The sequence below is a fragment of the Meriones unguiculatus genome, chromosome 14, assembly GCF_030254825.1.
Source record: "Meriones unguiculatus strain TT.TT164.6M chromosome 14, Bangor_MerUng_6.1, whole genome shotgun sequence".
NCBI classification, from domain to species: Eukaryota; Metazoa; Chordata; class Mammalia; order Rodentia; family Muridae; genus Meriones; species Meriones unguiculatus.
Genome location: NC_083361.1, coordinates 85315725 through 85329030, shown reverse-complemented (window position 1 = coordinate 85329030; position 13306 = coordinate 85315725). Strand labels below are relative to the sequence as shown.

The 13306-nt window shown below is 46.2% G+C and overlaps 1 pseudogene; it reads right to left on the bottom strand.

Moving 5' to 3' along the window:
* Positions 1-1568: 1568 nt before the first annotated feature.
* On the bottom strand, positions 1569-12811 carry LOC110562271 (uncharacterized; annotated as a pseudogene).
* Positions 12812-13306: the final 495 nt, after the last annotated feature.

Below are 13306 nucleotides of genomic sequence, written 5' to 3'. Positions count from 1 at the left end.
ATATTTATCAAATTTAAAGTCATACCCCCTTCTTTCATGCAACATTTCTTGAATGCCTGCTCTGTGCAGGCAACATACAAGGTGCTGGGGACACAGTGGAGAGCAAAAGTGACATCGGTGCTTAGCGTTTGGGTCCTCTTTCAGGCACTTTTGATGGTCTTTGAGTTAGCTTCTTTCTCCTGCATTTGTCTGTTTCCACCATTATATGGCCCACCACACTGTCACCCACAGGGGTCTTGCCACCTTCTTTACGGCGAGTTCCTTTAGGACACAAACCAGTATTTGACTCATTCTTCCCTAGATCTCAGTGTGTAGCATCACCCACAGTAGCAGCCAAATGGAAGTTTGTTGGGTAACGTCTCGTTACTTCAAATGGTGCATTAGGAACCAGCTTCATTATTTGGAGAGTCTCACCAGCTGGTTTAGGCTGACCTTGAAATCACTGTGCAGCCCAGACAGGCCTTGAACTTGTAATCCTCCTCACTTTCTCAAGGACTTTAGATCCAGAACTCATCTTGGAGACAGGCTGACATGAACTTAGAGACGTGCTTGTCTCTGCCTCCTGAATGTTGGGTTTAATGACATTTAATTTGAAAATTACTGTTTTTAAGCATACTTGCTAACTTAGGTTTCATTAAAAAAAAAAAAAACTTGTTCAATGAATTTGGGGTTGGGATTAGGAGAGAGTTTCCAATAATTGCTAGAAAACCCTGAGCAAACCTCTGTGTTTTGTACTACTTATTTATTCAAAGCAGCATTTCCAGCATTAATGATTCCAGCATTAACTGATCAATTCTAGAAAACTTGGAAAATGCTTTGTACTGTATAAGATCAAATATTCAGATAAGAGCTAATTGTTTATCTAAGAACAAATAAGCACACATTCATCTCATTAGCATGCCAATGTATTTTTGTGTCTAACAAATGGTAAAGGTATCCGTATGCCAGGCAGTTGTTTTATATGAATTTGTGATTTATTATGAATAAAATTTTTATTTGCATACCTATTTTATATACCTACATGGCCTGTAACAGTAAGAACTTTTCCGTTGAATGCGGATCCAGATGGACAGAGTTTAAGAGGCCTTCCTTGCTCTAATCATGTGTTATTTACGGCCAAAAGGTGTCCTCCAGGCCTACAGATTGTTTGAGCATGTAAAACTAGCACTGCACTGTAGATCACAGGGATCAGGGGCAAGAAAAAGATGCTTGACCTAGTCCGCTTATTTTTGTTAGCTTGCTTCTAAAAGGTCTCACCACGAGGGGGTTGACATGAGAGGACTACACGGTGGAGACTTCGTCAGGGAACCCTCAGCTTGGGAGACGTGGTTCCAGTTTTGTTTTCTTCCATTCCCATTGTATTTTTCTCAAGGTATGTCCCCCCAAATAAGTGGAGAACTGTGGCGTTGAGAAGAAAGAGATCTCAAAAACAGAGTCACTGTGTGCAAGACTGATAGGGAGGAGAGAAATGATTGCAACTTGCTCTCAGGGACTGGAAAAAATTAGAAAAGAAAAAAAAAAGGTAGAAGGTTGGAATCTGCCAGTGTTCTTCACCCTCCTCTGCTTTTTCACTTTATCATCTTCTTCACCTTTATCCTCATCCCATTCTTATTTTCCAGTCCTCTTTCTTCTTTCTCATCATCACCACCCCCATCATCCATATCAGGAGCCAAGGGGTCTGGCCAGTCATCACCTTTGATGGCCTCTCTTGGTTCATCTGCACCTCTGCAGACCGGCCAGTCAACCAGATAGAGAAGCCCCCTGGGTCCTTATGCTGCCTTTTCCTGCTGGCCTCATCCTGTGTTGGATTTGAGTGTTTTGTCAAATGCTTTCCAGACTTTCATTTGATTTTGGTGGACTTTGAAGATGGCTCATGGCTCTCATTCAGATGAAATTCTTTGGAGAGAACCTTATCTTCAAAGTAAGAATTTTTGTGAAAATAAAAATCTATTCTGCATCCTCATTTATGTCTTCAAATTCTGTCACTTCAAGTCTGGTCAGATAATACGGCACCTCTCATCTTCCTCCCTGAGCAGTGTAGACACTTGTGAATGGCTGACAAATGTTACCCCAAAATTTGGGATTTTGGTGATCAATTCTGACCTATTCTGAGGGGAAAAAAAAAACAACAAGAAAACATTGGTGGAGATTATCTCCTGTAGTTCAGGGCAGCCTTGAACTCCTTGCAGAACTGAGGATGACCTTGAGCTTCTAATCCTTACCCTTCCTTCTGCAGCCACCATGCCTGATTTATGTAGCACTGAAGATGGACTTTAGGGCATCATGCATGCTAGGCAGGCACTCTATTAACCAAGCCACATCCCCAGCCCTTATAACCTATATTTTAAACATAATTTATGTGATTATAAGTTCATATAATTTAATTTTATTAAACAACTGTGTTTAATAACCAGCTTGTCAAGTGTCTAGCTATTTTACTGTTGGCTCTCTTTGGCTGGATCTAAGAATAGTCTGCCTGTCTGTGAATTAATAGCCACAGACGGAACCAACCGAAGATCTAAGTTATTAAAAGTGACTTGACTGAACACATGCAGGCTTTTTGTTGTCCTTGTTTCTAAACACGGTGGTACAACAATTATTTATAAAGCATTTGCACTGTAGTGGTTGTAAGTAATCTAGCGGTGATTTAAATATGGAAACAGGATATGTGTTGGTTGTTTGCAGATGCCATGTCATTTTATGTAAGGGAACTGAGCAGCCATAGATTTTTTTTTTTTCAGCATCCTGGAATCAACCACTGATACTGCCTCTACTTAATTATTTTCCTAAGGGAGGGGAAGAAATTGACACTTCAAAGTCAGAACCAATTCACAAATGATGGAAGGAAATTCGGAAAATTCTTACGCAGAGGGCTTGTGGCCATTAATGGGTACAGTGAACAATGCCCACCTACCACCGACCCTCAGCCCATTTACTCATCTATGTGACACGTTTTTAAACCCAGCCTAAGATCGCTATACAAAAAGATGTATTTGTTTTTATTGTGTGTGTATGAGTGTTTTGCCTGCACATCTGTGTGTCACTGCACTCATGCCTGGTGGCTGAGGATGTCAGATCAACTGGAACTGGAGTTGCTGACACCTGTGTGTGACAGTGGGTGCTGGGAACTGAACCTGGGTCCTTCAAGAGCAGCCGGTGCCCTCAACCGCTGAGCCATCTCTCCAGGCTCAAAATGCCAGTCTTAACTAAGTTTGTAGTCTGGGGTGCATAACCTTCGAGTCTTTTTCCCAAGCATTAACATGAAGATTTAGTCTCTTCATGTGTTTGTCCTCTTGCCACAATTGTCACATGGATCAAACGAGGCCTCAAAGGTCAACACAGCAGCTTCAGAGACATGCCACCCAGATGCCAGTTCCCTCCTTTCCCCCAGCCTCAGTCCGTGTCTCCTGGGCCTTCCACTGATTGACAGCTTGCCCAGGGAGACTTTCCTATGACGAACTCTCCCCCTCCCCCCACTTACCAAGCAGCCCCCTTCCCTCGGTCATTCCTCTGGCAGCACAGGCGTGGCCCCACCACTCTGCATGTACCAGTGACAGCAGTTGCCAGAGCCTTGCCCTTCTCACCAGGGTGAGCATGCTGACCCAGCAGCCCAGCAGCCCAGGCTGTTGTTCCAGACCTCATGCTGAATGAGCTCCTGAACTAATAGGACCCTAAGACCAAAACCAGCTCTGTGCACACCAGAGCACCCAGGCTCTGAAATGAAAGGGCAGAGTGGGTAAATAGAGCCACCCTTGCTTGGGACCTCACTTCCTGGTTTCCCTTGTACAGCTGCCAGAGTCTCAGATCAGGAGAGGAGTAAGAAAGGAGAAGAGATGGCGGGCCACACTCCACTCCAGTAGAGGATCTGAGTTCCAGGTTCAAACAGTGACTGGCAGGGTTGAGGCTGTTCCTTGTTTCTTATGTAGTCAACTCCTCACCCAAGTGAGCAATGGGAGGAACCAGATACCAAGAACCAGCCTTCCCAGGAGCTCTCGGGAACAGAGCAGTGACAATCTGCCTACCCTTCAGGCTTAACGTCTCCACTCCAATTCTGAAGAAATGTTGCCCCTTTGCCCAGAGTGCACAGTGTTTTAGTAAGGGAAGACTTTTTTTTCCCTCTCTTCCTTTTTTCGAAAACTGTGTGCTCTTCACGTAGATAGAGGTATTAGATGTCAGCTCACTGGCACCTCCTGAGCCCTGCTCATTCTATTTCCCAGAAGGGTCTCCCCCATCTCAGCTCTCCTCTCCATCCTTATCCCCAGAGCTCAGGCCATCTTCAGTCCTTACTCGGACTGCCCCACAGCTGTCCTCTGGTCTCTAGACTGGGCCCCTCAGAGATGTTTTTGTCTCATTTTTCTGTATGAACTGTGCTGACCACTTGATTACGAACTGGATGCTATCACCTCCCTACTTGAACCCACAGTGGGCATCCCGTCACTCATGGCATGTCGCTCACGGTGTAAAACGTTCAGCGTTGGGTTCAACGGCGCAATTCCTGTTGCTGCCACCCACCCCACACGCTTACCCATCATGCTCCTCCACAGAGTGCCCACGCGTTTTCTGACCTCTGTATCTTCGTATACATGTTTTCCATCTGCTTTTAAATCTTGGCTCTTGAGCAAGCACTTTCTGACTGAGTTTCATACCCACCCTTGTTTTGCCAATTTGTCCCAGCTAGCTTCAGTGATCTCCCTCCTTCAGCCTTCTAGAATTAGAGGTGTGCACCCTTATGCTGGAATTTGCTATGACCTGAGCTTCTGTTTTCCTTTTAGGAGACTTGTGTGTACTCCTGTGTGTGCGCTCATGCATGGGTGTGTGTGTTGCTGTGTGTTTGCATGTGTGGTGTTTATATAACTGGTATTCTGGCACACATGGCTCCAGACATCGCTGTTGAGTCAGAGGCGTCACTAGGTATACTGCCTTATCATATAGATATGCTCTGCTCCCACCTGCCACAGCACAAGTGGTTATGGGTATGTGCAACCACACCCAGCTTTTTAAAACTTAGGAAACAAACTTCATTTTATGTGTGTAGGTATTTTGCCTGGATGTGTGTCTGTGCATCAGGCATGCACTGCTGTCAGAGGTCAGAAGGGGGCACTGGCTCTCCCAGGACTGGAGTTACAGACAGTTGTGAGCCCACCATGTGGGTGCTGGGAATCAACCCATGTTTGTCTTTTGCAGTAACAAAAGTGTTTGTAACCACTGAGCCATCTTTCTAGACCCCACAGCCAGCTTTTAATGTAGGTGTCAGAGATTTGAACTCATGTCTTCAAGCTTGCACAGTAAGTGCTCTTACCCACAAAGCCATCTCTCCAGTTCATCATGATCTTAAACTTTCAATGCAAGGATTACAGTGATTCAAGCCTTTTGGGAACTGGACACAGAGCAGCCAGCGTGCTAGATAGTACCCTGAGCTATATCCCCACCCTTCTTTACCATCTATCTATCTATCTATCTATCTATCTATCTATCTATCCATCCATCCATCCATCCATCCATCCATCTACCTACCTACCTACCTACCTACCTACCTACCTACCTATCTATGCCTTTTCCGATTCCCCACCCACCAAATATAATTGGCAGCGCTGTGGCTCAAACCTCGGGTCTGGTACATCTAAGTGAGGACTCTAGTGAATTTCCCATCTTTGTGAGGGGTGTAAATATTTGTGTATTTTCCCTGTAATGTGATATGGAGATGCCTTTCTATTTCTGTCTCATGGCACTTATCCAAACCTCTTTTACACAAAGGATTCAAATAAATATGGCACGAGTGAGGACATGAGTGATTTCATCAGACTTCACTCTTTGTCCAGTGCTTGAAGCACCCTTTGGCCTCAGCCTTAATCAATAAGAAACACAAGAGTTCAGGGCTAGGGTGTTCTCCAAGCACCTGAAAGCCTGGGGGTTGACCCCAGCACTCACTACAAAGTCAGCAACAGAAAGAAACAATTGAATCCAGTATGGCTATCCCCGTCAGTCATGGGATGTCCCTCCCAATGTGAAATCCAGGTACTTCAGCAGGAAGAATATGGAAGATGGTTGTCTCTGTATCACTTAACTTCCTCTTCTAAAAGAAAATCAGAGAGGCTAGGGTGATGGAGGAGTCGGTTACCTGTGCAAATGTGAGGACCTGAGTTCAGATCTCAGCACCTACATAAAAACCAGGCAAAGCCTGAAAAAACAAACAAGCAAGCAAACAAGCCAGGCATGGCAGCAGGCTGTGTGACTCCAGCTCTGAGCGGCAGACTGGGATGGGTCCCTAGATCTCACTGGCTGCCCTGCTTAGCCCTCGAGTGAGCTCCAGTTTCAGCAGGAGATGCTAGCTCACAAAGTATGGCACTCAATGCCGGCCTCTGACTTCCGTGTGCACACGTGGGCAATTCAGGTTCCTGGTGTGGCTTCACACGAGCAGTCGAGAGAGGAAGCAGGACAGGTACCATCACCGAGTATTTCTCCCACAGAGTTATGGTAAATGTTGATAACTTCCAGTGCTTTGATGCAAAATTAGGAAGTAATGTGTTTAAGTATTTATCATCCCTGTTCTATTTTTAAAAATTATTTTAACTTCTGATTATTTGTTTGTTCTTCTGAGGCAGGATTCCCTTATAGCCCAGGCTGGCCTTGAACTCCTGTGAAGCTGAGGATGGTCTTGACTTCCTAACCTTCCTGATTCTACTTCCTGAGTGCTGGGATTACAGGAGTGAACCAACAACCCTTTGAAATTATGTAATGCTGATTATGGAACCCCAGGCTTCATGCACCCTCAGCAAGCCTTCTACTGAGCCACAGCCCCAGTCTTTACAATCTCTACTTTAGTTTATTTCATTGTAAGCTTATGCCACTCTTTTGGTAATAAGTATTTAAAGACCAGTTAGAAAATATCTACAAACACAACCCTCGCTCTAGTATAGTCAGCTCTTCATAGCTACAGCTTTAGCATCTGAAGTTCAACCGACTCATGTGTAAGGTACTCAGGAAAAGAACTCTAATGAGCATGTGCAGGTTTTCTGTTGTCACCATTCCTAGACACTAATGTGTAGAATTATTTCGCAGTATTTACATTGCTGTGGTGAAAGTAGTCTAGAGGTGAGTTAGAGCACACAGGCAGGAGGATGCGTGTCCGCTCTATGCAAATACATTGTATATAAGGAACTTGAGCGTCTGGCTAGCCAGCTTGCTCTCAGGAGTCCCCGTCTTTGCGTCCTACGGTGGTGTTGTGGGAGAGCTACACATCCGCCAGCTTTGATGTGGATTTGAACTATAGTCCTCACGCTTGCTCTGCACATGCTTTTCCCATTGAGCCGTTACCCCAGCCCTGGCATCTTTTATTCACCGTCATTCTTTCTGAAGAAATATTTTAATAAAATTTTTTTTTATAATTTAACAATGTGTTTTGATCATATTTACCCCAACTCCCCCTCTTAATTCCTCCCAGGTCCGCCCTACCTCTGTTCCCCTCCCAAGTTTACTTTCTCTTTTTAGATTTAAAAATTCGTCTGTTCCAGTTTGTGCTGTCTAAGTATGTGCCTCTGAGGATGGAGCCGTCCCTACAGTAGGGGTCACCTCTCAGAAGCCTTACAACACTGGCTCTCCCTCCCTTGATGCCATCAGCTGTTTATAGCTCCTCAGTTGGGCTCATGAACTCTTTCCCCACTCCAAGCCTTCGACTCCGACGACCTTGTGCAAGCAACTACGCGGCCACGTTCACGAGTGCAGTGGGCCCGTCCTGTTCAGAAGACAGCGTTTGGCTCTGGCCCTCCCTAACCTCAGGCTCCTACAATCTTTCCACCTCACCCCCTTTCCATGGTGGTCCCTGAGCACTGGGGAGGGAAATGACGACATGCATGTCCCACTTCCGGCTGAACACGCTCTGTCTCTCCCATGATCTTGAACGCTTCAGGATGAGCGGAACCTTAAGTGTGTGTGTGTGTGTGTGTGTGTGTGTGTGTGTGTGTGTGTGTGTAGGCTGGGAGTGGGGTAGCATAACCTTGGAGGCTTATTGTTTTCTTAATAAAACAAAGGATGAATCCTAGGCCTCTTTCAGGTTGCCCATGCTCGGATCGATGGCTCTCCGTCCATGCATGCACGTGCAGACGGCACTGATTAGACTTAGCAGGCCAGTGATTCTCAGCCTTCCTAATGCTGCGGCCCTTTCATACAGCTCCTCATGTTGTGATGACCTCCAAACGGGGTTTGACCAGAAGCCTCTGATTATTTCAAAAGCCAGCAGGGCTCTGAGCGACTGGCTCCCTGGAAACTGTGTGGAAGAGGCTGTGCAGTCTCTGTTCGCCCCCTGGTGGTCACACAGTGACATCGCAGTTTTGTGAGGTTAGGAGACCAGCTGGATGTTCCCAGGGATTGGACAGCTGAGACTAGCAACCAAATTGCGAACAAAGAACCTTCATCCACTGACCATTTTAGAGCAGACAAGCCAGTTTCGTCACTTGTCACTATGCTTTATGTTCTTGGCCTTTAGCTGGACCCATCTTGCCTTATTTTCTTCCCAAACTAGAGACATTTTCTTCAGAGGCAAATTCTTCATTCTCTTCAGTATTACTATCTACGTGTTCATTTATGCTAAAGTATGGTTTTACTGTCTCTCACACTTGTCTTTGAATAGGACCATGGCCACTTTCTCTGAGGATTTGGTTTAGGCAAAGTGAAGCTATTAAGATTTTTTTTTAATTGAGGTTGCTAGGAGGTGAGTTCATTGAGAATGAAACATTTCTGACCTATAATATGACACATACTATAATATGACACATAAAGGTATGTCTCTAATTGTCTTACTTTGAAAGGGGGTTGGGTAGAGTTATTTGCTCATTTTCTCTTATACTTTCTACCATAAACACAATATACATTTAAAGCCCTTCCCCCTTATAAACAATAACTATATCTAATATATAATTTTTCACTCATCAAAGAAGTTTTGTAAAGCACAAATCAAGTGTGGTGTGGTATGTAATTCCAGCACTCTGAAGCTAGAGACAGGGGGATTGGTGTGAGTTCCAGGACAGTCTGTGCTACAGTCTGAGACTTTCTCTCAAAAATGGGGAGTGGCAGGGGAAGGAAATTAATTGCTTAGAATTACTAGCCAGAGTCTAGGGGAAGGAGAGTAGGGAGGATTCAGAGAGTCAGGACGGGAGAAAGACTGTGGCAAAGGGGGAACTGGAAGGAGGTGAGTGGGACCAGCTGCTTGTGTAATTAAGTGGATTTACAGTACCTAAGTAGGAAATCCAGAGATAACTATTTTGTTGTTTATTTTTGTTGTTGTTTTGAGACAGGGTTTCTCTATGTGGCCCTTGATGTCCTGTAACTCACTCTTTAGACCAGGCTGGCCTTGAATTTAGAGATCCAGCTGCCTCTGCCTCCTAAGTGTTGGGACTAAAGGCGTGTGCCACCCCTGCCCGGCCAGAGATAACTTTTCACTAGCAACGTCCTTGTTTGTTAATGGATTTTTTTTTCTTATGTGTTGTGCTTTGAAACTCACTGAATGCTAATGGTATCAACAACTGAATGTTATTCTATGATTTTATAACATCTAGGATGTGTCAAATCTTGTATCTAAGGCTGCCCATGTCATCAGTCTCCCACCTTCCTTTCTGTGGCTCAATTCTCAGTATGCGGCAGTGCTGAATGCCAACTGAGCTTTCTCTCAGCTCCAGATGGGTGGGGAGAAGGACGTTTTTACTCCACATTCATAATTTTAGGTTTGAGAGTTATTCCTATAAAATTCACATGCAATGCTCCTTAGTCCAAATTTTAAGTCTTTTGATTGCTCCCAAAGATCTTAAGCGTTTTCCTCTATAAAACAGAAACAAGAGTGTGTGGGCTGACGGGCTTTAATGAGATAGCCCCTTGCTGCTTAATATGGTCCCTGCCTCATAGTGGTTGCTCTGTAAATTCTAGTTTTATTTTTTAACCACTTTTTTTCTTCACTTAAGTAAAATTTATGTGTTTGTCAGCACGTCTATCTGTGCACTACATGTGTGCCTGGTGCTTTCAGAGTTCGGAAGAAGGCGTTGCTCTCTGACACTGTGATTGCAGGCATTCTGTGAGCTCCCCATGTGGGTGCTGGCAATCAAACCTGGGTCCTCGGGAAGAACAGCTAGTACCCCTGAGCCATATCTCCAGCTCCGTTAAGACAACCTTTTATTTTTACATTTTTGGGGTAGGGAGAGATAGAGAGGAGAAAAGAGAGGGAAGGAGGGAGGGAGTGAGAGAAGGAGGGAGAGAGGGAGGGAGGGAGGTGTGGTCCCACCATCAAGGCAGCATCAATCAAAGCAGCCACTGCATCGGCCAGTGGCCCGTTGCTGCCACCCCCACCACAGCAGCAACGAGTCGGAGTGGCCCACTTCATCAGCTCCCTCCACAGCAGCCACAGCAGCCACAGCAGCCACAGCAGCCACTGGTTCCCGGCTGCGGCAGCTGCTGGGACCGCCCCCCCCCCAGCCACGGCTGCCAGCTTCTGCTGCTCCCCCGAGGCGGAAAGGATTAGATGGGCCTGAGGTACCCCGCTGTCTTCCACCCCTCCACCCTCCAGGACCTGCGTTCAGCCCTGGAGCAGCAGACCTCTAAAGCTTTCCGTGGCGCTCTGGCAGATCCTCCTCGCTGCCCTGGGGCTGTGGAGACAGGAGGGGACAAAACGGTGGCTCCAGCCCGCAACTCAGCAGGAGCTGTCCATGGTGACTTTTCCTGCCTCAGCCTACTGCTATGATGGGAGCCTACTGCTTTCCTTCCTCGGAATGCTTACTGCCGCCACGGAAGCTGTCCACGAAGACGACAACCTTTCCAGTTTCAGCCCACTGCCTTCACAGATGTACTCACGACGGCAGAAGCTCCTCTTCAGTCTCTGTCGGCTATTCATGCTGCAGGGAAAGGCTTCCCTTCCTTGGACTCTTTGTAAACTCTGTATACAAACCCCTTTTGGCAGAAAAGTGGCCAGACCCCTGCCTGAGGCAGGGCAGCTGCCTAGCTCCTCCTCACCCCCACCTCTGTAACTGTTGTCTCCAACCCCTCAGTAGGACTCATCTCAGATTATGCTAATTTGAGGTGAAAATTCTGGACAAAACCCCACCAATCCTTGAGCAGAAAAACTACCAATCCCTGAACTTCCCATTAAAATCCCCCTAGCAAGAGAACTGACCAATCTCTGAACAGAAAAGCTCACCAATCCTTTAGCTCCCCAAGATCAGGACATAAAATCCCACCAATCCTTACCCTGGAAATCCCTGCCTTAGAAGCTTCTTCCTCCTATGAGATCCTATATAAAGGCTGTGTCTGCCCAGTTCCCTGCTGCCTTCTCCCTGGAGCAGAGGCAGCTACTCCTGTGCTCATCCCTACAATAAATCTTCTTTTAAGAGATTTACTGGCTGGTGTGTCTTTCTTATTAGAAGAAGCAATGAAGAAGAGAAGAAAGAAGCAGCAAAGCTCAGGCTCCTAAGCAACTCAGCTCTTCAGGGGTTGTGGTAACCCTCTCCTGGAAACTGCAATGTCTCTGGTGAGGAGGCCACCTCTCAGACCTCAGTGGTTCCCGGCCTCCCGTGCCTCAGGTACCCGTGGGACCCTGCCCCATCCTAGAGCTGTGTTGTTCCTGGGCATCTCAGAATATCCTTGGGACGCTGTTCGGAGCTGTGAGTTTCCTGGACACCCTTCCATCTGAGTACCAGGAAGGCCAACAACTACAGGAGAGAGGAAGGGAGGGAGAGAGAGGGGAGAGAGAGAGAGAGAGAGAGAGAGAGAGAGAGAGAGAGAATGACAGGCTCCACTATGGGGATCAAATAACTTGGAATCAGTTCTTTCCTTCCATCACCTGGGTCTTCAGGGTTGAGCTCAGTTCCTCAGGCTTGCTGGCCCTATTTCACCCCTCCCCCATTTTCTAGGTTCATCTCCAGCTCTGAGATTGAAATGCTTAGTCTGACCTTCCCCCATCCCCTGACCATACACAGAGGCTGAGCTTTGCCATCCTTGTGCTTTAGCTGTTTCTTCTGCTGCTCTCCTCCTGTTTCCCGGGTGAACTCACTTTCAAAGCATCACTCAAAGGTTTCCTATGTGAGAACTTTCCTAAGACTCCACCTGGCTCTGAAAAACCCACCTGCCATCAATGGACCAATTAAAGAGACAGAGTAACAGTGAAAAGCAGGAAAAAAAAATATATTTTCAATGTGGCCATGGTGGGAAGAGGAACAAAGAGGCCCAATGGACCACACGCCCCTCCTCTGGCCAAATGTATTTTCTGGGTCTTGGCATGAAGCTTAGATTTAAATACAGTGCAAGAGGAATGCAGAGCGGAGCTGTCCTGGTCTGTGGTCCTGCCCTTCTTCATCGTCCAGGCAGCAGTGTCTCCTTCAAGGTGGTCTGATAAGCTGTTGGTACTGTGTGTCTCTCTGAGAGACAAGTCTCCTCTGACCTGGCACCAGTTTCCAGTCTTTACCTTCTCTCAGTACAAGATTTCCAGAGAAATCCCGATTCTGTGGGGTCTATTATTTCAATAGTTTGATATCTAAAGGGAGGGGCACAATCGTCTCTTTAGAAAAAACTTCATTCCTGTCAGGATGGTTACACTATTTGGGCTTGCTTTGTTCTAGACCAGTGGCCTGACCTTGTTGCACCACATCACGATCTGTGAGGCGTCCTTCACAACCAGACGACACTTCAAAACAACAGCCAGAATTGCAGCACGAGTGACAGGGACTGAGAATGGTTTATGGAAAAACTGAATCAGCTGAAAAGATGCAATGAGGTCAGGCAGCTGGTACCACAGTGACACCGTCCTTGCCTCAGGAATATCCAGCATGGCCGCCATCATCGTGGTCAGGACATCATCCCTCCCTTAGTTCTCACCCAAGAGTCCTTGCTGTTGGCTACCCGTTGTCTTTGTTGCTGTGAACAATTCTAAATCTGTTTCTAAATCTGTCACTGAAGATTCAGAGTTCTGAGGGGAGTAGCAAGGGGGCGGAGCCTGGGCCCTATGACAAGTCCTGGCTTCTCCTGGCAGGGAAGAGTTAGTTGTTTCCCTATTTCAGCTTCTCTCCTCTTGTCAGAAATACATAAAATGAGGCATTTCTCAGCAGAAATGAGCTTTAGATGATGGTGGCAAATGAAATCTAACAAAATGTCTGCCAAGGCTTTCGTCGTCTTCTCCTCTCAGACTGGTGCTCCTTCCTGGTTATTTATTTATTTATTTTTATTTTTATGTTTTGCTGGCTTGTCAATCATGATCACAGTCTCTGGTTTACACTTAAAACTTTAGGACAATCTTCACCTCCTTCTTGTTCTTGTCATGAACAACTTTCCACAG